Genomic DNA, 26,951 nt, shown 5'->3' on the forward strand with positions numbered 1-26,951 from the left:
GAACGAGAAATAGGATGCTTTTTCATATTCCTATTTTACCCCTCATTTCTCTTTTCATTCAATTAATTTTTTATGCCTTTATTATACTTTATTGTACTGTAATTTTTTGCAACTTTAACTTTGCTTCGTTCATTCCCTAAAAAAAAAACCTTTGTTTCATATGAAGTGGCTGTTTTCTAGTATAAATGTAGAGTGTGTTGGTACGCTGCTGTTTATTATTTCACAAAATATTTACGAAATATGTCACTTTCTTTTTGGCAAATACTATTCTTTTTATTGATAGAAAAAATACTTAAAAATTTATATAAAAAATATATATGTTTCTTTTAAAATAAGTAGTTAAATTAATTAACTGAATTTAAACAAAAGAATCAAATTAGTTTGATTGGAAATGTTATTTTAACATAGGGACATTATAGTACTTTTAAATCTAAACAACACTTCTCTCTTTTCTTTTTCTCTCATTTCTCTTTTATATCAAACAATCCATCAAATCTACTTTATTTATCATCTTTTTCTATCTTTTCAAACTATCTCTTACCTACTTATCTTCACAACTTCTCTTCTACACCAAACACACTAGTAGTGTATGTCAAATTCAGATAATTCGAGCGACCACTTTGAAGGTGAGAAAAACACAAGAATGGGGGGGGGGGGGGGGGGGGGGGTTTGAATTGTGTTGGTTTTTTTTTCTTTTTTCTCTGAAGCTGATAACAATGATCAGAAGCAGATAGAGTTCTACTTCTGAAGTGATGTTCAGAACTAATTGCAGCGGATAAACAGAGAGAGAAAGAAGAGAAGACCCAAAGCAATTTATACATGTTCCTTCCACAAACCGGAAGTCAGTCCTGTCCCCCCCCTTGCACTTCCAAGGGGAGTTCACTAAGTAATATCTGATTACAATTGCTCATTGCTAAAACTAGCAAGAGACTTCAAATTGCTGAAATTGTTCTGCATTCAAAGTTCACTTAGAATTTCTTATCAAAACTCATATCACTGCTAATATCTTCATTAGTCAAATTTTTCTTCATTCATTTTCAATATGTCCACGTGTCAGCTTGTGATTGTTGTGATCCAATCACACCAATCACAAGCCAACATCTCATTGGTCCAAACCCTAATCCAGCAGTCTATAAATACCTCTGCATTTACTACACAGAGTCAGGATGAGTCAGAGTCAGAATCAGTCAGAATTCTACAACAATCATCACACAAACACAAAAACCCTTTCTCTTTCCACTTTTTCGAATCAAAAAGCCAAAAATCACAAAAAACTCATGAACACATCATGAACACTGTAACAGCCCGATTTTAGTTAGATTTATTTTAATTACTTTTATTATGTGTTTTATATGTTTATGTGTGATTAATCATCATTGAGTGCATTTTCATGGGTTTTCGTATTAGAAGGGTATTTTGGTAATTTTGTGAGGATGGGTAAAATTATAATTTTTAGTGGGAATTGCTTTAAGTAATTAGTGAGAATGGTTATTTCATTAAGTTACTGGAGAAAGTCGAGATTTTACCGTTAGTGACATTTTACCGTTATTAATTAAAATATCGTTTGGAGTGTAGTAATATTTTTGGTTTGAATAGAAATGAGTTAAGCCCACTAGAAACTAAGTTAAGCCCATTAGTGGAGATAACACTAGGGTTGTGTTAGAAGAATCAATTCATTCATTTCACAAAAATATTTCTCGAGAGAGGTAGAGAGAGAAAGAGGTGAAGAGAAGAGCAAAAGGGTTTTGGAGAGAAGAGCTTTAGGAATCAAGTGGGTGACTTAGGAGCTGAATTGAAGCAAGAGTTTGGGTTAATCTTCTTCTAAGGTAAGGGGGTTAGTTATTATCATAATCATGTACAATCTTTGCATTTTCTCATGTTGTATGAAAATGGGTTGATGAACAATTGTTGTTAAATTCGTGCTCTTGCTGTGATGCTATTTTCTTGTGCATGAATTGGTGATTATGATATGTTTATGGGTGAAATTACATGTTTCAAAGTATGTGTAAATGTTAAGTTATGAAATTATGCTTAATTGATGAAATTTGATATGTTTTGATTGAAATGAGATGTGATTCATATTCCATTGATGTGGTTATTGTCAACTGATGCTATTGTAAGTGAATTATAATTTGAGTATACTTAATTGTGGATTGATGATGAGAAATAAATTGTTGTTGGTGGTTTTGTGAAATTGGTGAAGTTGAGTTAAGTGTTCATGTGAAGGACCAAAATGAACTTTTTGATATATATATGGTTGTTGACTGAAATTTTGTTATTGTTGGATGAATTGAACCTATGAGAATTTCTGTTTTCATGTTGTTGTTATGTTAGTTGAGTCGTTTGAGAGAAAACGAGTTTTTCGTGTGAAATGTCGATGTTTAAGTGTTTTCGCCAATAAGTGATTATGTGAGGTTTTGGAAAATGACTTTTGGGATGGTTGAAACATGAAATTTTTATAGATTATGTTAGAGTCAAGTGTCAGGATCGTGTAGGTGAAAACGACATCAAAATCCGATTAACGGTTTGCATTTACGCGCGAAATGGTGAAAAACGCACTTTTTGGAAAAGCTGTAAGCGAACAGGCCAGAAGTACCCTTCAGAAGTACACTTCAGAAGCCTACTTCAGAAGCAGGCCAGAAGCTTCTCTAGAAGCGAAATTGCCAGTTCCAGCATCCCTTGTTTCACGTTCTTGCGTCTTTTTCACCTATTTCTGTTTTGATTTGGCCTTTGGTGTAAACATGAAAGTTTTAGATAATTATGTTAGCTTTCTAATGGCTCTGGTTTGACGTCCAAATGATTTTTAGAACTTGAGATATGATTAAATTACTACACATGGGTCATGTGGATTTTTGTGAAAACTTATCATAACTTTTTCTATGAGTCGTGAAACTTTTCCAAACTTGATATTGGGCTTAATGAAGTATTTAGAGTGAATAATTGAGTATGTAAATATGTAATTGGGATGTGATAATGATCATGAGATATATTTTGCTATCTTACTTGGAATATGAGAATGCTTGAATTGGTGAAACTATATGATATAGTTGATGTTGAATGACATTGTTGATTATTGATAATCATGTTGATGGGTGATGGTGAATACTATGATTTATTTGTGTATGGGCATGTTTTCTTGATAATGCAATGTTGTGGAGATAATCAATATAATTGGGTGTCGTCCTATATATTGAGTTGAGATTGTGAATTGTTGTCGCATTATCGAGTCCTTATACATGTCCATGCATCATAGTCGAGATGAAATGATGTTTTATTCATTATTGGGCTCCGGCCTAGCAGAGATCTTTTGGGATCTAGTTTTAGGGCTTCGGCCTGGCAGAGATCTTTTGAGATCTGGATACGATGTTTTATTCGTTATAGGGCTTCGGCCTGGCAGAGATCTTTTGAGATCTGGATTTGGGTGACGACCTTTTTGGAGATTCGGTACCACATGCATTATGTGTCAATAAGTGCATATCATAGCATGAGTCCTATGTGAAATGGGTGATTGGTGATGAATTGAGATGAATGAATGTTGATAATGATTGCTCAATGATTGATGTTTGTGAATGAATGTTTATGATTGGATAATTACTCATGTGATTGATATATGTTGATAGGAGCTATCAAGTTGTGATATAAGTATTTATGCATGACTATTATTATTCAAGTGCATGATATTATTTGATTTAATTGTTATCTGGATTATGATAATGTAATGCTTACCCCCAATGGTTTTAACCGTCTACTTGCCTGTATGGGTGAGTAGACGTTGTGCAGGAGTAGTCTCGGTGAGTTTTTGCTTGGGATATCGGGAGCTTCCTCCGATATCGGTGTCGTGTCGGCTCTGATCTAGGCTTGTCGTGTCGGTCTAGATTAGGTTGTTTATATTTTCCTTTGGATTATTATTTTGTTGATGACTACCCGTATGTTTGGGTTTTGAGATTTATCTTTGGGATATGATTTATTTGCTCATGGCATGTATATATTTGATCACTCTGATTTATATTCCGTTGCGACTGTTGAGGTTTATATACATGTCTATCGGTTTTTGAATTTTGAATATGACGTAATCTCTATTTCTTGAATAAATGTATTATTCGCATGTTTAATTGCTTTAATAGAAATAGGAGCGTTACAAACACCGCATGAATATTCATCTTTTTCCAGTATCACCAGAATAATCATAAACCTCATACAACACCATTTTCTTTCCTTTCATTCGGTTTCAAATCATCAGGAAGTAAATCGTAACAAATCCGACACTAACAAAGCTGAAATCGCGACAACTAAACTCGGACTCACCGTCATCAACAACAGAAACAGTGACGGATCTCAGCAAGGGTTTTGATCGGTTCATTTCGTGACAGATCGAAGAAGAAGATTTTCGGATTCGTGAAGGACTTGAAGTTTTCCGAAGAATATTATCTCCAGATCTTAACAGATCCAATAGAGGTAACGATTTCGTTATCCTTCTTTCTTTTTCTCGCGTTTAAAATCTGCATGTGATGTGATTTTGTTTTCGAAAATGTTTGAAAAAAAGTTTGAATCCGAATCTTAAAGTGTAGATCTAGAGAGTTTTACTTTGATTTTGAAAAAAGTAAGTTCGGATTCGTGTTTAACTCCAAAAAGGATATCTAAATATGTAAAAAGATTTGAAAACAGAGAGATTTCGTATCTCTTGTGTGGCGGCGCCGCCCTGTTGGGTCGGCAAACCACCGCGCCGGAGCGGCGAAGCTCGCCGGAGAAGATGAAGATTCATCTTCCTCCTTCGGTTTTCCGGAAAAGGTTCTATAGAGATAAGGGAGAGCTTCTCTCTCTAAGTTTAACTTAGAGAGAGAAATGTTTTGATTTGTATGTGTTTTTTAGCTGTCTTTCCACTTATATACTCCCCTTGGTTTTCGAAATCTTGTGCGTGCGTTTTAATGCGATCTACCCTACGACTTGGTTTTTGGACCGTTAGATCGTAAATCTGACGGTATCTGCTTCACTACCTTTTTTCAGTGTTTACTTTACGTGTTTTTTTTAACTGTTGGATCTCAGATCCTGTGGCTGTGATGATACTTCCTGTGATTAGATCTAGACCTTCTGTTTCATCAGACGGTCCAGATCTAACCAGTCTGAGCCCAATTGTTTTTAAAATTGACTACAGTTTTGTTAATTACACCTCTGTTTTTACTTTCTGCACCTCTTTCACTTACAAAATTTTTTCTAAAAAGTTTACAAAAAAATATTTGACTTTGTGTTAATCATTTATTTACTGTTTTTTTTATAGTATATTTGTATTAGTATTTTAAATCATCTCATGCATGTTTAATTTTCGTCATTTTATTTTATTGTTATTATTTTTAGTGTGTATTTAGGAATTGATGTAATTTAATTTGTGCACTTTATTTTTCTTGTCGTTTATTTTCTCTTGAGGCTTTAGCATGTATCTAGGTCCCTTGTAAATATCCATAAATGAGAATATGCACCGACGCTTCACATTTATTTCTTGTTACGTTACGCCGTTACGTTAGTTTTCATCTTCCCAAAAAAATCAAATATGCAAAACTTCAAAAATATTTTCTTAATAAACCTTGGTCTGTAACCCAAGTGTTTTTTTTTCTTTTATTTTCTTAATCAAATGCTAAATTGAATTAACATTCATATTAGACTTGATTTGCTTGTAATTAAAATTTGAACAACCTCATCTTATTTTTCTCTTATGCCTTGAGGCCTCTAATCTCTTCTTAAAACCTTTTTTTACAAAATTGTTAAAATCAACCCAACTCACCAAAAAGAATTTTTTTAGGTGAACTACATTGGTGTTGATCCCTTTTCTTTAAGGGTATGTAGGCAAGGGAGTCAATCCTTCCAAATCAAATAAAAATAACCAAAAACATACTTCTTCTCCCTCCATTCTTTCACTTAGATTTTTAGGTAATAATTTTTCAAGTAAGCAAATGAATTTAGCACAAGATAATCTAGGTAAGAGGTTCCTATGGAATACCATAGACGCTTAGGGTGCTAGCACCTTCCCTTCGCGTAACCAACCCCCGAATCCAAAGTCTTAAGGATTTTTACTCATTTTTTCCCTTCCAACGAATAAAAATCGAGAGTTCAAAGATTGACGATTCAAATCAATTAATGGTTTGACATCCAAAAATTACGAGCACAGTTATCTTTTAAAACATCAAATAAGGATGTTTTCTTCACTTTGTATGACCATAATGATATTTGTAGGAACATGAGAAACCTTTCTCAAAGTCAAAATTCCTTTGATTGATTTCTATTCTCCAAATTATATCTTGAATAGTGATGGAAGATTCTTGGACCATCATAAGTCTTTTATGATAGAATCTCCAAGCATATGATCATGTATTTTCTTCTTTGATATTTCTCCAATCAATATCATTAATGAATGACATAATAAATAATTCATTCATGAATTGGTTTCTCTTCAAAGTTAATTCTAATCATTTTGATGAAATGATGAGAATAATTTAGAGTGTAATATGCATCCTCATCTTGAGAACATTGTTTCATCGGAGTTGATGATGTTCTTTTCTATATGAGATGACAATACATTCTCGGTTAATTAACCTTGACTTATTTTGTTGATGATGCGATTTATCTCATAATTTCTCTTGGTGGTTGCACACAATGTTTCTTGTCCATTGAGTATCTTTGAGATGTTTTAGTTTAAGCATGCATGTAATCATGAAGGTTCATTCAATCATTCTCTTGAATGAAACTTTTGTGCCTTTTCCTTAAACCCTTTTAGAAGCTATTTGAAGATCATTCCTTTCAAATAGTAACCCTTTATTCCTCGAATCTTTAAGGCTTTGCTAAAAACCATGTGGTGATGAGGATGAGTCAATTGATTATAAAATTCATCTTCTTGTTGAATCTTCAATCAACACTCATTTGATTCAAACAATATTCTTTTTATATCTTCTTTCAGCTTGTGATACTACTGTTTTGATTTTCTACCAATGAGTATATATATGCAGTTGTAAGAGACTTCTTTCTTGTCAACTTATGTGAAAAGACCTAAGTGCAAACATCAGTAGATCACCATTCATAAAATTTAGTGTTTATTCCATAAGGTTTGTTATTATTAAAACATTCATCAAAAAGATTTTTGATTCAACATGGGTAATTAGGTAAATGCTCGACATTTTCCCGAATTTTCTTCGTTTCCTCGCTCTCTTAGATAGAAACTGATGAGTCATTTATTACCTATTTTAATATGTTATTTAGTTTTATTTTAATTAGATTTAAGTTTATTTTATTTTAATATTATTTCCTTTTTTAAGCTATTTTACTACAATTGCATACCGTTATATTTCAGAAACGAATATTGGATGGATTGAGTCTTGGAGAAAAAGAAAGGGGTTTTGGAGCTGATTCGGTACGAAAATACAAAGATTCGGAGACAAAAATATATCTCCCTCAAGTCAGAAACTTGGCATGGCCCGTGGTAGGCTTGGTACGGCCGTGCCACCCTCCAAAACTACTTTTGCTGCTTTTGCTTAGATTTTAAGCTACTCTGTTTTAGTTTACTTGTGGAACATTCTAGTGATTGCTTAGATTTTTATGTTTTCTCTCTTCTTCTCCATGTCTACGATGAACATGAGTGAGTAGACTTCTCTATGTCTTAGGATTGTTGAATAAGTCTAAATGACATAATCCTAATCAAGCCAAGCTCTAAGCCTTAATCTTATGTAACCCTAATTTCTTATCAAAATTCACCGCTTTAACATGGATCAACCATTATCAAACTGTGGAAACGAAAGTGGACGGTTTGATAATTATTTATCCATCATCTCAAATATCAATTCATAAAACGAAAGTGGAGTTTTGATATTCAAACAAGTGAATTTAGACAAGGATTGCAAAGGCAGCGAAATAGTCTTTGCATTCTTTGAGACATATAGTTTCGATCTTCAAGGGAACTAATAATGATCAAGTCAGCGAAATAGGCTTGGTGTAACGCCCTAGTCGTTATTTTATTTATTTATGATTTATTTAGAGTCTTTTATATGATTTTAAATAATTATTGTTGATTATGTGGTGTGTTATATTTTATTATATGGTTTATTTTAATATTAATTAGAATAATGTGAGAATTATTATTATTTTGGAGGTTGGGGATTTAATTAAAAATTAATAGAATTAAGGGGGAGTTAAATGAAATAAAGGGGAGTTATGTATTGGGAGTTGGGAAAAGAAACAGTCAGAAAGCAGTTTTACGTGAAAACAGACAAGTTTTGGGAGAAAAGGGAGAAGAGCCAAGTAGAGCCAAGTGAACCAGATTTCTGTGCATTTGTTCATCTGAATTAAGGTAAGGGTGAGGTTTACTTCAGTAGTGTAGATGTTTAATTCTGATTTTGATTTAACAGGTTTATGGTAGAAATTGGGGATTTTGGATTTATGTTGAATTCTTGGGTTTTTGGGTGAATTGAGGGTAGGAATCACTGGTTTGATGTTAGAAATAGGTTCTTAGTGCATACAATATTTCATTTCATATCTGTAAACTGATTTGGGAAGTGAAATTGAGGAAATTGGGATTTTTGGGAAAAACTTGCATTCTGCCTGTACTGATATTCATCGCTCTCCCCGACGAGTAGCTTGTCTCGCCTCGCGAGCAGAACCACTCGCCATGGCGAGTTAGAGAGTGAGAGATCATGATTTTTAGATTGTTGTTATAAGGTGTAAGATGGATAGTTTTGAGCGCCTGAATGATTTTAGAGAGGACTGGGACAATTTTTAGATTAAAAAGATGAATAGGGAGCTTAAAAATGAAGATTTAGTGAGAAAAATGTCAAAACTCCCGAGAGCACCCGTTTTCTTGTTCGCCTCGTACTCGCCACGACGAGTAACCTTTTTCTTGAGCTTGCCATAGCGAGCAGATGCACTCGCGAGGCGAGTTGCCCAATATCTGAACTGTTTGTTATATGATTGAATAGAAATGGATGAACTTGATGTATGAGCATGATTATGATCAATTGTGTATTTTCTGGAATTGCTGGATTAACTATGATGATTTGTTGATGACTGTGATGTATGTTTACATTTAATTAAATCATACATGTTGTTTAATTGTGGGGTTGTAAGTCATATATATATGCATTGATAAGTTAAGTTGGTATGTAGATATGCACAAGTGGAGTCCATTGCATAACATATAAAGTGGGAGGGCTCATGCCCTGGAACACTTTATTGTTCAAATTGGTGAGGACTTATGCCCTGATGAATGCTTTAACCATTCAAAACTCGGTGAGGGCTTTTGCCCTGTAAATTGGTACCACATGCATGTGCATAGTCGCATTGTTGAGGAGTCTAGCGGTGTTGTCTAGTAGTTGCATGAGTCGTTGTTATTGGTTGAATTTACCACTTATTGTTGATGTTGTTAATTATGAAGTATATATGTAAATTGCATAATTATTATTATGTTAGGGTGTTAGATTCAATTGATGAATTTTATATCTATTATTATTGTTGTGAATCTCACCCCTTCTGCTTGGAAATGTTGCCCTTCCTATGGGTAACTTGCAGGTGATCCTGATTAGTAGGTGGTGGCTCAATGTCTAGGGCTTTGATACGTACGGGATGGGGATTACTTGTTTATTTTCATTCCTTATGTATCAAATTTTGGAAACATGTTGTGGAGCCTTTTATTGTTATTTGAACAATGAATATTTATGTTGGGGCCTTTGTGCCAGGATTTATTGTTGGATGTTGATGTTTAATATTTGAAGAATATTCCGCTGCAAATTATCGTTGTTTTGTGAAGGATGTTTATTAAATAGTTTTATATTCTATTTAAGAAATTTCGAAAAGTAGTGTGACATGTCCGTTTTGGTGTTAAACTCTGATGTTATATTTATTTATTTAATTACTTTGGGATAACGGGGTGTTACACTTGGTTGTTAGAGGAACCAAATTCTAATAGTAATCAAGTCAGCGAAATAGGCTTGGTTGCTAGAGGAACAAAAGAGAAACTGTCTTGAGAAATTAGGTCTAACATAAAGTTATAAGCTTATAGTTTGGTTTGTGAAGGACTTGTCATTTGGATGAACCAATGATCCCAAGGCTCCTTTTATTATATTATCTTTCAATCTTTTGAAAACCCTAACTTACAACTCGATTCTCCTTTAATCACCATCAAAGGTTAATTAAATTAAACTACTCCTTGTCGGAATGATATTCTTTTATTACTACTTCGGTAAGACGGTGCACTTGTAGTTTTATCTCATCAAGTTTTTGGTGCCGTTACCGGGGAGTAAACTAATTTAATTAACTCTTTCTTTGTGATTAGAACTCTTTCTTCTTCCTCTTTTCTTCTACTTCTTTCTTTTTTTGTGTTACCATTAAATTCTTGGATTCTCGATTTCTTATGCGAAGAAGTAAAAGTCTCGGAGTATTTATTCTTGAGATTGAAAGATATTTGCATAAGAAAAAGAGAGAGGCACAAAATAATATTGCTATGGCTGAACGCACTCTCAAAGAGTATGCTACTCCTTCAATGGAAGAGCCACAAGCTATTATTGTGTACCCGACGGTTGAGGGTAACAAATTCGAGATCAAGCCTGCACTACTCAATTTGGTGCAGCAAAATCAGTTTTCTGGATCACCCATTGAGGATCCAAATCTCCATATCTCTTCCTTCATAAGACTTAGTGGCACCATATAAGAGAACCAAGAAGCCGTAAGACTTCATCTCTTTCCCTTTTCCTTAAGGGATAGAGCTAGCGCTTGGTTCCATTCCCTAGAAGTTGGTTCCATCACTTCATGGGATCAAATGAGGCGAACATTCCTTGCCCGATTCTTTCCCCCCATCTAAAACCGCTAAACTAAGAGATCAAATTACGCGGTTCAACCAAAAAGATGGGGAATCTCTATATGATGCTTAGACTTTATTACTGGACTTTCATCGTCATTTCATCATCATGATTCCTAGACACGACTCTACATGCATGCATGAGACAGACTCTTCAAGTATTAAAAGATCATAACATCATCAACAAATCAGAATCATAAATTCGGACTCTTCCTATTATGCACGACATCAAGACAAACACATCATCGTCATTCACATCATCATCATAAGTCAACATCGTCATTCTCATCATCAATGTATATTAGACACCATCATTCAAGTCATCATCATAATTATACGTCGTCATTCTCATAGTCAATATATATATATTTACACACCACCCTCATCATCATCATAGATAAACATCATTACTCTCCTCATCATACTGATGTAGTTATCGTCATCCTCATCATCACTAACATATAAACATTATCATTTCTCATCGTATTTATTTAATTACATATATATAATATCTTCGTCATCACTCTTCGTCACATTATGGATTCCTCATTATTCATCTCTATCAACCGTTTATATCACCATTGTATCTCTTCACTAATCCAACCCTTACACATAATTCAATTCTACGTCAACTTCCCTATATTTTATTTTAGTATTCATTTTACGAACATACATTATTCTCTCATTTATTCTAGACTCTATAAACTTTATTCCTAATATCATACCCTATTCCTCATTCTTGGTCTCAAGTTGTTTTTCTTATTCGCTATCATTACATGCAAAGTCTCCGCTCTATATATCTAGGTTTTTCCTCACAATTGTTATTAACTCTTTCCTACTTATTCTCCTCAATAAAACGACTTTATATCTTATTACTTGTTCACACGTTCGTCGTCATCTATACATCGTCCGTCCCCTAATCTTAACTTCATTTTAATTTTAAAGTTATTATCTAACCTAATACTTCATTATAATTCGAGGTTTCATTCTCTTGATACCGGTCGTTATTATATTCGTCACTCATTACAACTACTACCTCTTATCCTCTTTCCTGTGCATCTTGCTCCCTGCTAATCGATCCTCTTCTTATTCATCGTTATCATCATTCCTGTTATGTTTTCAGTCCTTAATATACAACTCCTTACCTTCTCTTACATTTCGTCTTAACGATCTTCTCATCGTTTACGATCATATTCTTTATTCATTTTTTTACATCTTATATGTTACTGTCTAACACTCATCTTAAGTTCTTTAACTACTTTGGTTCATTCCCTCTTTCAATCAACAGTATTCTTAGACTCATTATTGGTTTAAGGAGATCATATTTCAACTCATTAGTTATTCGAAAAAGAACCTACTTCACATCCCATATTATCATCGTCTTATACCCTTTTTACTAAATCGTGTGTTTTTAGTCTCACCACATACCCACACTATTTGCTCTAGTAATTTCTCGTCTTGTTACCCTTAATCAACTTGATATCCTTTCTCAATAATATTATCATCCCCTAAATTACCCAATACTTTAACTCCTACTCATAACATAACCCACTTCATTATTTACTCGTCACCCTAAACAAGACATGTCATCGTCATTACTCGTCATTCACAAAACATCATTAATTATGATATCATTCATCCTCACCATTCAACAATTATTACTTGAACATAGATCCTCATCACACGTCAATAACTTCTCACCATTAATCAACATCTTATACGAGCATATGTACACATCATATTCCTTCATTACTCATTACTGCATTTTAGAATCTACTCTCGTCATTCATTCTCTTCATTACTACGTCTTTCATCGTAGTAGTATACCCCATTATCCATTCTAATTTAAGTATTAACCTCTCGATTAATATTCCTCATAACGTCTCCTGTATTTATCTTTCACTTTCTATTTTCAAGCCATCTTGACACCATTAGATTCTCATAGGTTACTATCCTCGGTTCCTATTTAAGCTTGTTATTATTCTGAGTTAATCACTTCTAATTACGCTTAAACCCACTCCTTCATTAAGTTATATAGTTTAGGATCCTTACTATTACCTTTCTCTTTAACAACCTTCTTAAACTCTTTATTATTTTCTAGGACGTTTTAAGGCTCATTGAACAGATTATGCTGAACTTTCACGAAAAACGCAACATGACCCAGGTACGGTAATTTCACCATAACTCAAGTTGTAGAGGTCTGGTTGAAGTGAAACCAAATCCATTGGAAAGCTAACAGACATACCTAAAACTTTCATGTTTTGACCGAAATCCAGTTCGGAAGGGAAAATGGTTAAAAACAACAGTTTAACTCAATCCCAACACACCCAAATTCTCCCTAATCATCACTCTAGGTTTACCCTACTATTTGAGTGTTAATTCCCTCTCAAAATATCCAATTTTACACTATTTCAGGGTCAAGTTCCGAACTCTAATCTCTAAACTAGGTTCCCTTGATATTACTCTTTTAACAATAATTCTACATTCATTCATCATAAATTTTCAGTGGAACTCTTCCTCATAACAACAATCATAGCTTAAGAATTAATTAACCTCAACAACGTCCTCATCACCATCATAACAACGCTCATACTCCAACCCCTTTACAACCCAACAACAAAATAATAAACCCTAGAGATGAAGAGATTCTCCCCCTTACCTCGATTTCTTCTGAAATTTCCAGCTTGGCTTGATCCCGTCGTAACTAGGGTTTCTTCTCCTATCCTCCTTTTTTTCTTTCTTTTTTCACGTTCAACAAAAGTGACTCTTCTAACTTCTAATGTTTCTATTTATACTTGGGTCAATCACATGTTATAAATTTCTTCTCCTTTATTCAATATACTTTTACTCCTCCCCTCCCCCACTTATTTAAAACTTATATTCTACACCTCCGATTTGTATTATATTTACTTAATTCTTCTCTTCATCCTATTATCCCTCATAATGCATCACTAATCCACATTATAATCATAATAAACACAACTCCTCCTATTTAACCTCACAAAATTAATTAAATAGAAATTTGGGGTGTTACAGGGACTAACATTCAATCTTCTTAAGCCTATGATTCTGATAATTAGATTTAACATGTTGTAGGTTTATTTTTGAGAATTTGAAATTAGGGTTAAGAGGGATAATTGATGATTAGATGATAAAAAACTGTTGAATTGATATAGAAAGTGTGTACAAACCTTAGATAATCCATAGGGTGATGTTTAGAATCAGTTTTAAGCTTAGAACCACCTGGTTCGCTTAAGCGAACTAGTTACAGTAGCAACTAGAAAACTTTGCTTACGAGCTCGCTCACCGGTCGCTTAAGCGACCCAAACCCAGAAAAGAGTATGAATGTTCGCTTACCAGGTCGCTTAAGCGAACCTCTAAGCGAACCTTCACAGGTTTGCAGAAAATGTTACGGGTTTGGACCCCTTTTGACCCCAAATCCCCAAATTTGATCCCTCATTGCCCAAATGTGTTTCCAGAACATGTTTATAGGTCAATATGACTATAAAGACTCAATCAAACTTGAAAACATTTGACAATTGGACCAATTCACCATTTTCACCAAAACACCAACAACATCTCATTTCTCAACAACAAACCAAGGATTATGCAAACCCAAGCCATGAATTATCATCAACAACATGACTAAACAACAACAACAACAATTGATCATGAAACATATCACAATTCATCAACAACAATTCATAATTCACCAATTGAGCATATTTTCAAACATACCCATTTTCATACACTTTGAACATGTAATTTCATACACATGTCTAGATTGAGTGGATCAATTGATAAAAGCTAAACACATACCAATATAAAACTTGTTAGTAACTTGTATATACAGGACACGTGCAAATGTGCAGATTGGCTGGAAGGAAAAAAATCTTATGCACTTTTTTACCATATCAAGCTAATGATTAAACTTTATTGTCAATAACTTAAGTGTCTTGAATAACTAAAGAAACAAGTTTTTCATCTGAAGTTAGGACAATGTAGGAGTTTAATTATGAGACTAAGAAACTTTGATGACAGATGGTAGCCAAACACGGAGCTCAAGACTATATCTGATCCAACACTCCACTCCAACCAAAATACAACCAATTACAATCAAATGGAAATAGTAAGTATCTCATGCTCCATGACAAATCCAACACATGGCTATATTGAGTGATTCAATTAAATGAAGTCATGTGAAAACAATCCTCAAAACAAACTCAAGATAACCAATATTGATATGAAAGATTCAAACTTATAAGGGAATAAGAGATAGGAGAATCATTACAACAATGGATAAGTGAAGTCCTCTATCATGTACATGGCTATAAAACATTAAAAATTAGTAAATAAAACTCAACATCCCATCTGCATGTATAAAATAGAAATATCTAAAGCATTAAGTTGTGCTTAAGAGTAGTGAACTTTAACTTGGACCAACATCACATATCATATAGCAGATGGCCTTGGTTGATCCTGCAATGACTATAAATCAATAAGAGCTGACTCACATGATACAGTTACCTTCAATTAGAATAACCAATTCTTCAATGTATTTTAGTGTCTTTGCATAATTAGAGCAAAACCTTTGGCGTATATGAAACTCAGCTATTCTTCCGCAGAAAAGCTAGAGGTCGTGGGTTTATCCGGTAAAGCGGTTACTCATGAACTGTAGTTTGGATTGATAATGCACTTCAGTTGGGATTGGCACAATAAATTATACGACAAAGGTCGTTACTTGGTCTCGAAATGAATTGAAGACAGTGTCACGGACCTGCATAAATCACCTTGCCAATTTTATAGCAACAGCCACTCCAATGTACCGCAATACAAGTCAACAAATACCCAATTCGCATGGCATGTAGTATATGCAGTTGGCATATTTGTGCAGGGAGAAATAAAGCCTGCAATTGTCTAGAAAATGAGACACTTGTGTCCCGCGGCCCCAACTTGAAATAATAAAAAGGTGCAATCCAGCAGAACTGGTTCACCCAAAAAAATACTTATTGACCAACACTAAATGCAATTCTTCTATCGCTGGCACATCCGCACCATTTGAAACGCATGTCCTACAAATTGATACCACAATACGAGTTACACGCGCGTGTTCCACAACCAGTAGTCTGTTATTTCACTATCACATCCAGCCGGGCACCCAATTGGATCGATCATCCTAGATTGCTTATGCGCATCCGGACCATTATAATCAGCACTCTAAAACACACACATATAGACGATCTACTCGTAACCAAACATACAATAAAACACACAATCACAAGACAGTCATTCACATTATAAAACATATAATCATATTTTCAACATCGAATCTAAAAGTCAGTAGAGTCATCTGATCTAAAAGTCATTCATTACTCATCACAATTTTGACATAAACAGACCACAAACAAATCACTAATTAGAGTTTTCCATATAATGTATTGAAACAGTAACCTAATACCAAAATAGCATAACTGCGCGCAAAACTAACCGAAGGACATACACGCAAGCAAAGTGTGCAATATCATAATCACACTACAGCAAAAAACTGGCACACTCCATGTCTCATAACACACATCAACCTAGACGCCAACCGCAGTCTGTCTTCAGCGGACACTGCACGAAATAATGGTTCACGTATCGCGATTCGGTTGTTGTTGCAGAACGGGTAAAACCCCTATGGACACACTGCAAAGGAACATGCCTTATGTGCAGAATACCATTCCTTGAATCACCAGTCACAGCAAGCTTTATAGCATGTCCTTTCATCAAATTGCGCGCTGCACGCAAAAGGCTCCACTGACTTCCAATCCTGCAAAAGACGGTATTTTGAACCTTCATGAAGACCATCTCACACTTCCAAACATTACCATAGTGATCAATAATAGATAGCCGAGTCGTAGTCTTAGGCATTGCATCCTCGCAGAAACCAAACCAAGGAAAACCTGCACATGAGAAAATGAAAACCGCTATTACCCATCGCAATCAACAGTCTAATATATAGCAACACACACTTCGCATCACATATCAGTTACCAGATATCCAGAATTAACATCGGAAGCTGTGAGTAAATGGACAGTCGTGCGATAGAACTGCAGCACCATGCGACCTTCAGATGGGATTAACCTCTTCAATATAGGAGGAAGACCATTGTTGGGGTAGTCAACTTCAAGCCCTGATTTATCTTTGATGATCATGTGCATAAGATTTGATTCTAGATAGGTAAGAGTGACCCATGCACGACTGCCTATCTTATATACATCCTTCAATACTGCCCAACCATCTCTCAAATACACCTTGCCTCTTTTCTTGTGCACCCTAACCTCAAACATGTTCTTGTTGGGATCGTGCAGCATCACATACTCATCAATGTGCAATCCGCACTCCTTGGCAAAACATGATGGCATCCTCGCCTTCACCTTATATTGACACAAACTGAATTTCATCAGAACCTTATAAACAAATAGATACAACAGTCACATGTAACTCAGACAGGGCATGCATTTGGCGGTTTCATCAGTAGCGCGATATAATGCAGGAAAATGCATACAAACTTAGACACACAGTGCAACCACAAATAGAAACCAAGAAGTCATAATTTTTCGTTAACTATTATCTGATTCGGACCAAACACCGCGACATCATATACTCAATAAGCTCAAGTGAGCAACAACTTAATCGTGACCCAATGTAAACACAACAACTCAAAAAGAATCGTTGTTTTAATATAATTAACACACACTTTTAAGAACAGAGATGGATAAGTAACAAATGGGACCTCACTTTTACAACAAACAAAATCAACTATTTAAAACTCAAATAACAAAGAATGGTTAGCAACTTATTTCCAAGTACATTGAACTGATGAGACGACACACGCGTCAACGACATGAACACGCCGATAAAAAACACAACACCCCTGCAACGACTACATAGCCATAGATCAGAACCCTGAATAACACAAAATCTGCTATTTATACACCGTCACATGGTTTTCAAGTAGGGCTATAGTTAGAGTACGTCGACAAACATCCAAACAACAACAATAATATTCACATACGACAGTAACAACTAACACAATTTAATTAGGGAAATCTAATGCGACAATATCATAATTTTATCCAGACAGAGGCAGATCGCTCACAATCGTGGGATCAAGCTCAACGACATAGCTCTTCAACTTATGTATCTCATGAATGGAAAATTCATCTGTGATCCGGATGGCCGTCCCTAAGACAATGACAGCATGGCCAACCAATCAACAAAAAGCACAATACACCAACACGCATCATAAATCCAAACCTCTTGAGGGAAACCCGGAGCGACATCAAAACAAACAACACGATCCGACGGCCTGATGATGTCCTTGTGCCTGCAGGGTATGGGGAGATACCTCAGGTAGACAACTTTGTTATCAGACTCTTCAGTCACAGATAGTTTTAAGGGATCCTTTTCAGCGAACCTGCGCGCCTTACAAATAGCTCCCCATGCACCGCCAATCTTGCACACCAAACCATTATCCTCCTCAACAATTTGAAAGAAGCACTTCCAAGCAAATCCCAGATAATCAATCACCTTGATCTCTATTCCCTCACTTGGCAACGATCTCTGGCAAAATCCTACCCAGGGCAAAACCTACAACGATAAACAAACAACCAATATGAATATCCGATAGAATTTCCTCGACATGATGTGACCAAACAACTGAACTAATGTGTACCAAAAATCCAGAGGTTATATCAGCCGCAGACAATTCCACAATATATGCCTCGCAAAATGTCAACTTTCCACCACAACATAATCCACGATCAAGCTTTGATATTATCGGCGGAGTACAGTCAGGGTAGTCAACTTCCTCACCATACCTATTTTTTAAGCTCAGCCTCAGAAGACGTGGGTGCTCATAGATGAGGGTTGCCCAAGCACCGATAAATCCTTCAAACCAAATCACCCATTCTTGAAGAACACTTTGCTGTTTTTTATGTCCACCTGAACTTCGACCTCATTATTCTTGGGATCACAAAGCATAACATATTCTTCAATATGCAAGCATATCCCAATCTCTATATAACATATTGCTCACACATTAACTTTCAGTGAGATCAAAGCTTCTGCACCATGTAAGCAATCATCTGCCAATTCTTTGTTGTTGCCCTGGTCCATCCTAACAGGCTTGATAACGTTTGAGAACTATGGGAAACCTTAATGAGCCTTTTTAAATGAGCACCTAGACCGTAAGTCTACACAACAAACTTGTTGAAAAATGTAAAGCATGGGGGACAAATTACAGACACGGTGAGCAAAAAATCATAGCAACAAAGTTGGAAAGTGGTTCACATATCACCCCATCTGCACAGCTTCTTATAAGACACAGAATATTCACTAACCATATAGTTGCCATATAAACCCTAACCATAGTGAATATTCTGTGTCTTATAAGAAGCTGTGCAGATGGGGTGATATGTGAACCACTTTCCAACTTTGTTGATATGCTTTTTTGTTCACCGTGTCTGTAATTTGTCCCCCATGCTTTACATTTTCCAACAAGTTTGCTGTGTAGACTTACGGTCTAGGTGCTCATTTAAAAAGGCTCATTAAGGTTTCCCATAGTTCTCAAACGTTATCAAGCCTGTTAGGATGGACCAGGGCAACAACAAAGAATTGGCAGATGATTGCTTACATGGTGCAGAAGCTTTGATCTCACTGAAAGTTAATGTGTGAGCAATATGTTATATAGAGATTGGGATATGCTTGCATTGTTCTGGTATATATCGGTTGGATAACCAATACTAATATGATGTGAATGTTGCATTGCTAGGGCTCATGAAATTTGACCTGGGTGTGCCCTCTACCAGTGAGGAGGTGTTGATGTTGGATTCATATCTCCTGGAATTTGACATCACAAATGTGAGGCCGTTTTTCTATAATATTGCATGTTATTTTGTTCGTTTGAAGTATGAGAAATATGTGGTATGTTTGTGGATGTAACACCATATATTTGCTTGCAGGCTGTTGCTAGGTTGCCCAGATGTCTTGGTTTGAAGGATTTCTACAAGATTGATATCGGTGCTTGGGCAACCCTCATCTATGAGCACCCACGTCTTTTGAGTTTGAGCTTAAAAAATAGGTATGGTGAGGAAGTTGACTACCCTGACTGTACTCCGCCGATAATATCAAAGCTTGATCGTGGATTATGCTGTGGTGGAAAGTTGACATTTTGCGAGGCATATATTGTGGAATTATCTGCGGCTGATATAACCTCTGGATTTTTGGTACACATTAGTTCAGCTGTTTGGTCACATCATGTCGAGGAAATTCTATCAGATATTCATATTATTTGTTTGTTTATCGTTGTAGGTTTTGCCTTGGGTAGGATTTTGCCAGAAATCGTTGCCAAGTGAGGGATTAGAGATCAAGGTGATTGAGTAACTGGGATTTGCTTGGAAGTGTTTCTTTCAAATTGTTGAGGAGGATAATGGTTTGGTGTGCAAGATTGGTGGTGCATGGGGAGCTATTTGCAAGGCGCGCAGGTTCGCTGAAAAGGATCCCTTAAAACTATCTTTGACTGAAGAGTCTGATAACAAAGTTGCCTACCTGAGGTATCTCCCCATACCCTGCAGGCACAAGGACATCATCAGGCCGTCGGATCGTGTTGTTTGTTTTGATGTCGCTCTGGCTGGGTTTCCCTCAAAAGGTTTGGATTTATGATGTGTGTTGGTGTATTGTGCTCTGATATGTGTGTTTTTTGTCGATTGGTTATCCGTGCTGTCATTGTCTTAGGGACGGCTATCCGGATCACAGATGAATTTTCCATTCAGGAGATACATAAGTTGAAGAGCTATGTCGTTGAGCTTGATCCCACGATTGTGAGCGATCTGCCTCTGTCTGGATAAAATTCTGATATTGTCGCATTAGATTCCCCTTATTAAATTGTGTTGGTTGTTACTGTCGTATGTGAATATTATTGTTGTTGTTTGGATGTTTGTCGACGTACTCTAACTGTAGCCCTGCTTGAAAACCATGTGACAGTGTGTAAATAGCAGAATTTGTGTTATTCAGGGTTCTGATCTATGGCTATGTACTCGTTGCAGGGGTGTTGTGTTTTTCATCGGCGTGTTCATGCCGTTGACGTGTGTGTCGTCTCATCAGTTCAATGTACTTGGAAATAAGTTGCTAACCATTTTTTGTTATTTGAGTTTTAAATAGTTGATTTTGTTTGATGTAAAAGTGAGGTCACATTTGTTACTTATCCATCTCTGTTCTTGAAAGTGTGTGTTAGTTATATTAAAATAGCTATTCTTTTTGAGTTGTTGTGTTTACATTGGGTCACGATTAAGTTGTTGCTCGCTTGAGCTTATTGAGTATATGTGTCTAAGTTTGTATGCATTTTCCTGCATTATCTCGCGCTACTGATGAAACCGCCAGATGCATGCCCCGTCTAAGTTACATGTGACTACTGTATCTATTTGTTTGTAAGGTTCTGATGAAATTCAGTTTGTGTCAATATAAGGTGAAGGCGAGGATGCCATCATGTTTTGCCAAGGAGTGTGGATTGCACATTGATGAGTATGTGATGCTGCGCGATCCCAACAAGAACATGTTTGAGGTTAGGGTGCACAAGAAAAGAGGCAAGGTGTATTTGAGAGATGGTTGGGCAGTATTGAAGGATGTATATAAGATAGGCAGTCTTGCATGGGTCACTCTTCCTTATCTAGAATCAAATCTTATGCACATGATCATCAAAGATAAATCAGGGCTTGAAGTTGACTACCCCAACAATGGTCTTCCTCCTATATTGAAGAGGTTAATCCCATCTGAAGGTCGCATGGTGCTGCAGTTCTATCGCACGAATGTCCATTTACTCACAGCTTCCGATGTTAATTCTGGATATCTGGTAACTGATATGTGATGCGAAGTGTGTGTTGCTATATATTAGACTGTTGATTGCGATGGGTAATAGCGGTTTTCATTTTCTCATGTGCAGGTTTTGCCTTGGTTTGGTTTCTGCGAGGATGCAATGCCTAAGACTGCGACTCGGCTATCTATTATTGATCACTATGGTAATGTTTGGAAGTGTGAGATGGTCTTCATGAAGGTTCGAAATACCGTCTTTTGCAGGATTGGAGGTCAGTGGAGTCTTTTGCGTGCAGCGCGCAATTTGATGAAAGGACATGCTATAAAGCTTGCTGTGACTGGTGATTCAAGGAATGGTATTTTGCACATAAGGCATGTTCCTTTGCAGTGTGTCCATAGGGGTTTTACCCGTTCTGCAACAACAACTGAGTCGAGATACGTGTACCAAGTGAACCATTACTTCGTGCAGTGTCCGTTGAAGACAGACTGCGGTTGGCGTCTGGGTTGATGTGTGTTATGAGACATGGAGTGTGCCAGTTTTTTGCTGTAGTGTGATTATGATATTGCACACTTTTATTGCGTGTATGTCCTTCGGTTAGTTTTGCGCGCAGTTATGCTATTTTGGTATTAGGTTACTGTTTCAATACATTATATGGAAAACTCTAATTAGTGATTTGTTCGTGGTCTGTTTATGTCTAAATTGTGATGAGTAATGAATGACTTTTAGATCAGATGACTCTACTGACTGTGTCTGCTTCATTCGGGATCTTATTTGATGTTGAAAATATGATTATATGTTTTATAATGTGAATGACTGTCATGTGACTGTGTTTTATTGTATGTTTGGTTATGAGTAGATCGTCTATATGTGTGTGTTTTAGAGGGCTGATTATAATGGTCCGGATGCGCATAAGCAATCTAGGATGATCGATCAAATTGGGTGCCCGGCTGGATGTGATAGTGAAATAACAGACTACTGGCTGTGGAACACGCGCGTGTAAGCCGTATTGTGGTATCAATGTGTAGGACATGCGTTTCAAATGGTGCGGATGTGCCAGCGATAGAAGAATTGCATTTAGTGTTGGTCAATAAGTATTTTTTGGGGTGAATCAGTTATGCTGGATTGTACCTTTTTATTATTGCATGTTGGGGCCGCGGGACACAAGTGTCTCATTTTTTAGGCAATTGCAGGGTTTAGTTCTCCCTGCACAAATATGCCAATTGCATATACTACATGCCATGCGAATTGGGTATTTGTTGACTTGTATTGCGGTACATTGGAGTGGCTGTTGCTATAAAATTGGCAAGGTGATTTATGCAGGTCCGTGACACTGTCTTCAATTCATTTCGAGACCAAGTAACGACCTTTGTCGTATAATTTATTGTGCTAATCCCAACTGAAGTGCATTACCAATCCAAACTACAGTTCATGAGTAACCGCTTTACCGGATAAACCCACGAACTCTAGCTTTTCTGCGGAAGAATGGCTGAGTTTCATATACGCCAAAGGTTTTGCTCTAATTATGCAAAGACACTAAAATACATTGAAGAATTGGTTATTCTAATTGAAGGTAACTATATCATGTGAGTCAGCTCTTATTGATTTATAGTCATTGCAGGATCAACCAAGGCCATCTACTATATGATATGTGATGTTGGTCCAAGCTAAAGTTCACTACTCTTAAGCACAACTTAATGCTTTAGATATTTCTATTTTATACATGCAGATGGGATGTTGAGTTTTATTTACTAATTGTTAATGTTTTATAGCCATGTACATGATAGAGGACTTCACTTATCCATTGTTGTAATGATTCTCCTATCTCTTATTCCCTTATAAGTTTGAATCTTTCATATCAATATTGGTTATCTTGAGTTTGTTTTGAGGATTGTTTTCACATGACTTCATTTAATTGAATCACTCAATATAGCCATGTGTTGGATTTGTCATGGAGCATGAGATACTTACTTTTTCCATTTGATTGTAATTGGTTGTATTTTGGTTGGAGTGGAGTGTTGGATCAGATATAATCTTGAGCTCCGTGTTTGGCTACCATCTGTCATCAAAGTTTCTTAGTCTCATAATTAAACTCCTACATTGTCCTAACTTCAGATGAAAAACTTGTTTCTTTAGTTATTCAAGACACTTAAGTTATTGACAATAAAGTTTAATCATTAGCTTGATATGGTAAAAAAGTGCATAAGATCTTTTTCCTTCCGGTCAATCTGCACATTTGCACGTGTCCTGTATATACAAGTTACTAACAAGTTTTATATTGGTATGTGTTTAGCTTTTATCAATTGATCCACTCAATCTAGACATGTGTTTGAAATTACATGTTCAAAGTGTATGAAAATGGGTATGTGTGAAAATATGCTCAATTGGTGAATTATGCATTGTTGTTGATGAATTGTGATATGTTTCATGATCAATTGTTGGTGTTGTTTAGTCATGTTGTTGATGATAATTCATGGCTTGGGTTTGCATAATCCTTGGTTTGTTGTTGAGAAATGAGATGTTGTTGGTGTTTTGGTGAAAATGGTGAATTGGTCCAATTGTCATGTGTTTTCAAGTTTGATTGAGTCTTTGTGAGTGTTTCTAGTCATATTGACCTATAAACATGTTCTGGAAACACATTTGAGCAATGAGGGATCAAAATTGGAGATTTGGGGTCCAAACCCGTAACATTTTCTGCAAACCTGTGAAGGTTCGCTTAGAGGTTTGCTTAAGCGACCTGGTAAGCGAACATTCATACTCTTTTCTGGGTGTGGGTCGCTTAAGCGATCGGTGAGCGAGCTGGTAAGCAAAGTTTTCTTGTAGCTACTGGAACTCGTTCGCTTAAGCGAACATGTGGTCGCTTAAGCGAACTGGTGAGCGACCAGTCAGCGACCACAAAGCGAACAACGTGGTTTGCTACTGTAACTAGTTCACTTAAGCGAACCATGTGGTCGCTTAAGCGAACAGCTCCAGTTTCAGCCACATTAATCTTTTGTTCCGGGTCTTTGGAGGCCAATCCGAGCTTTGTAAAATGATTTTTTAAACATGTTAACTACTGTTAATCTCCTAAAACCTACTGGAACAATGATTAGCTTGCCTAAACTTGAAATTCTTTATTTGAGTCTTAACTTGGGAAATTTTGGGAATTCCAAACTTTTTTTGAAAACAAACCTTTGTAAACATTGGGACGTATAAGTTGAACCTACAGCTTATATAGACTTAGGTAAAACTTGTAAGAGTGGTCAAACATCTTAATCATGTATAAAGTGATATTTCAGGTGGGAAAGCGAAGGTTGTGAAATTGGGTTTTTCATACGAACTTAAGTTGTTATTGGGTTAATGTTTAATGATCCGGAGGCGACTTAACTTCATGAATACATTGTCGATTAAAATTGTTTGAAGGTTTTCAACTTGTCTATGCCGTCTTGCCTTGGGATTTGTCAATGATGGTCGGTGACCACTTGATATGATTTTTGGTCGAAAATGTTTCTTGAACCAATTGTCTTAAGAATTGTGGTGGCTATGTTTATATAACTAAGTGAAGTTGTATGAATGAATGATTGTATTAGATATGATGTTTATCATGAGATGTGTATGCTATCTTACTTAGAATGTAAGGAATGCTTGAATGGTGAAATCATATGTGATAGTTGATGTTTAATGACATTGTTGATTATTGATAGTTATGTTGATGGTATAAATTTTTTTTCAGTTCAGTTTTCTTCTTAAATTGGATGTAGTTGGGGCAGGGTAGTTGATATTTATGTGCTTAATTGAAGCATTAATGCTCCTGATGTAACAGTAGCAGGTTAAGCAATAATAAATGTGTATACATATAAAATTTCTACCAAACAGAACGATAATTTTCCTTAATACTCAAAAAGATAGAGTAGTAACCTTCTCAAAAAGTTTTTCAAGAGGTGGAAAGAAGCCAGCTAATAGAAGGACAACCGAGAACAATTACACATGTTAATCTACATAACAACATTGAAAAACAAAGACCAACTGAAGTCAAAATATGCATTTTGCAATCAAGTATTAACTCATAATTCAGCCCAAACATAACTAATAACTCATTTACCTTACAGTTGGTGTAAAAATGCTTCATTGGTGATTCCTCCTTTCTACATTATGCTAACAAAAAATAAAAGAAAATAAAAATTAAATAGCACCAAATGTGTTGTTTAGATCGAATTAGAGAAAGGTGCCATTAACCTTCAATTGTTGCGGCCGTCGCACGCGATCTGCCTCTGTGAGCACAACAAAAGTTTATCAGCAGGAGGCTTTTCATTGAACACAAGTCTTTCCTTGGTTGCATTGTAACTTCAGACTCTCTTCGACTAATACGTGACATTAGAAAACTTGGCTGCAATTTAGAATTTACATTTTGCATGTCAAACAACCAATGATGGAACTAAACAAAATGTACAAATGGAAGGTGTATGAGAAAAAAAAACAGAACCAAATTGACATGACTTATTGAACAACATAGGAACAAAATTTATAAGATTTTTGCTTTCGCATTTGACTTACTCTATAGATTTAAAGAGTGAATATGATTATCCCTCCGTAAGAAATCACACTTCCCCTGTTTCTGCATCTGTCATTCATTCATCAACACAAACCACGTTCAATTTTAGGTCCATATAAAATTTAGGCTATTACATTAGTTAGAATATATCATACAAAATAGAATGCATATATTCAAATGAGCATATAATCAAACAGTTAGAATGCAAAGTACCAAATGGGCATAAAATCAATTGAATCAAGCTTATTGCATAAACTACAACTAAACAAAACTCACCATGATGAAGCTATTCAATATTCTACTCTCTACCTTAGAACACATAGAAGCACCTGTTGAAAACACAAATTTATGATTATAAATTACAAAATCAAAATCATAAGCACCTCTTGAAAACACAAATCAAATAATTTTTTATCCATTCCTTGAATCTTACAACCTGCACTGTTGGATTCAGCAAGAAAAGCATAAGATTAAGCAAATTTTGCACAGAATCAGAACTACAATTAGAATAGATTATGAAGGGAATAATTGAAAATGGATTTGGAGAAGAGGAAGAAGAAGGAAAAATAAAAACCATATGAGAAAGTGATTTGGGTTCTGTTATGCACTATCATTTTCATGGAAAAGACTCGTTTAAATGGGAAGGGAAGAAGTGGGAGCGTATGAGTGGGAGCTTGAGTGGGAGTTTGTATTTGGCAGTTTTGTTTGCTTGTGTCAGCCTCTTCTTTTTGGTCGGTGTTGGC

The 26,951-nt window shown here is 35.8% G+C and overlaps 1 long non-coding RNA gene across 7 annotated transcripts; it reads right to left on the minus strand.

The window, feature by feature from the left end:
- Positions 1-946: 946 nt before the first annotated feature.
- On the minus strand, positions 947-26,951 carry LOC25480233 (uncharacterized). 7 transcript variants are annotated; one of them, XR_003008511.2, is made up of 8 exons: positions 26,645-26,951; positions 26,485-26,537; positions 26,211-26,277; positions 25,893-26,043; positions 25,759-25,811; positions 25,575-25,651; positions 16,861-17,244; positions 15,201-16,770 (listed from the first exon to the last, which is right to left on the minus strand). It is a non-coding gene; the product is annotated as an uncharacterized lncRNA (long non-coding RNA). The 7 variants fall into 7 exon arrangements; XR_003008512.2 differs by having other exon boundaries at positions 25,575-25,682; XR_003008509.2 differs by having other exon boundaries at positions 25,759-26,043.

Source organism: Medicago truncatula, chromosome 6 (assembly GCF_003473485.1).
Source record: "Medicago truncatula cultivar Jemalong A17 chromosome 6, MtrunA17r5.0-ANR, whole genome shotgun sequence".
NCBI lineage: Eukaryota > Viridiplantae > Streptophyta > Magnoliopsida > Fabales > Fabaceae > Medicago > Medicago truncatula.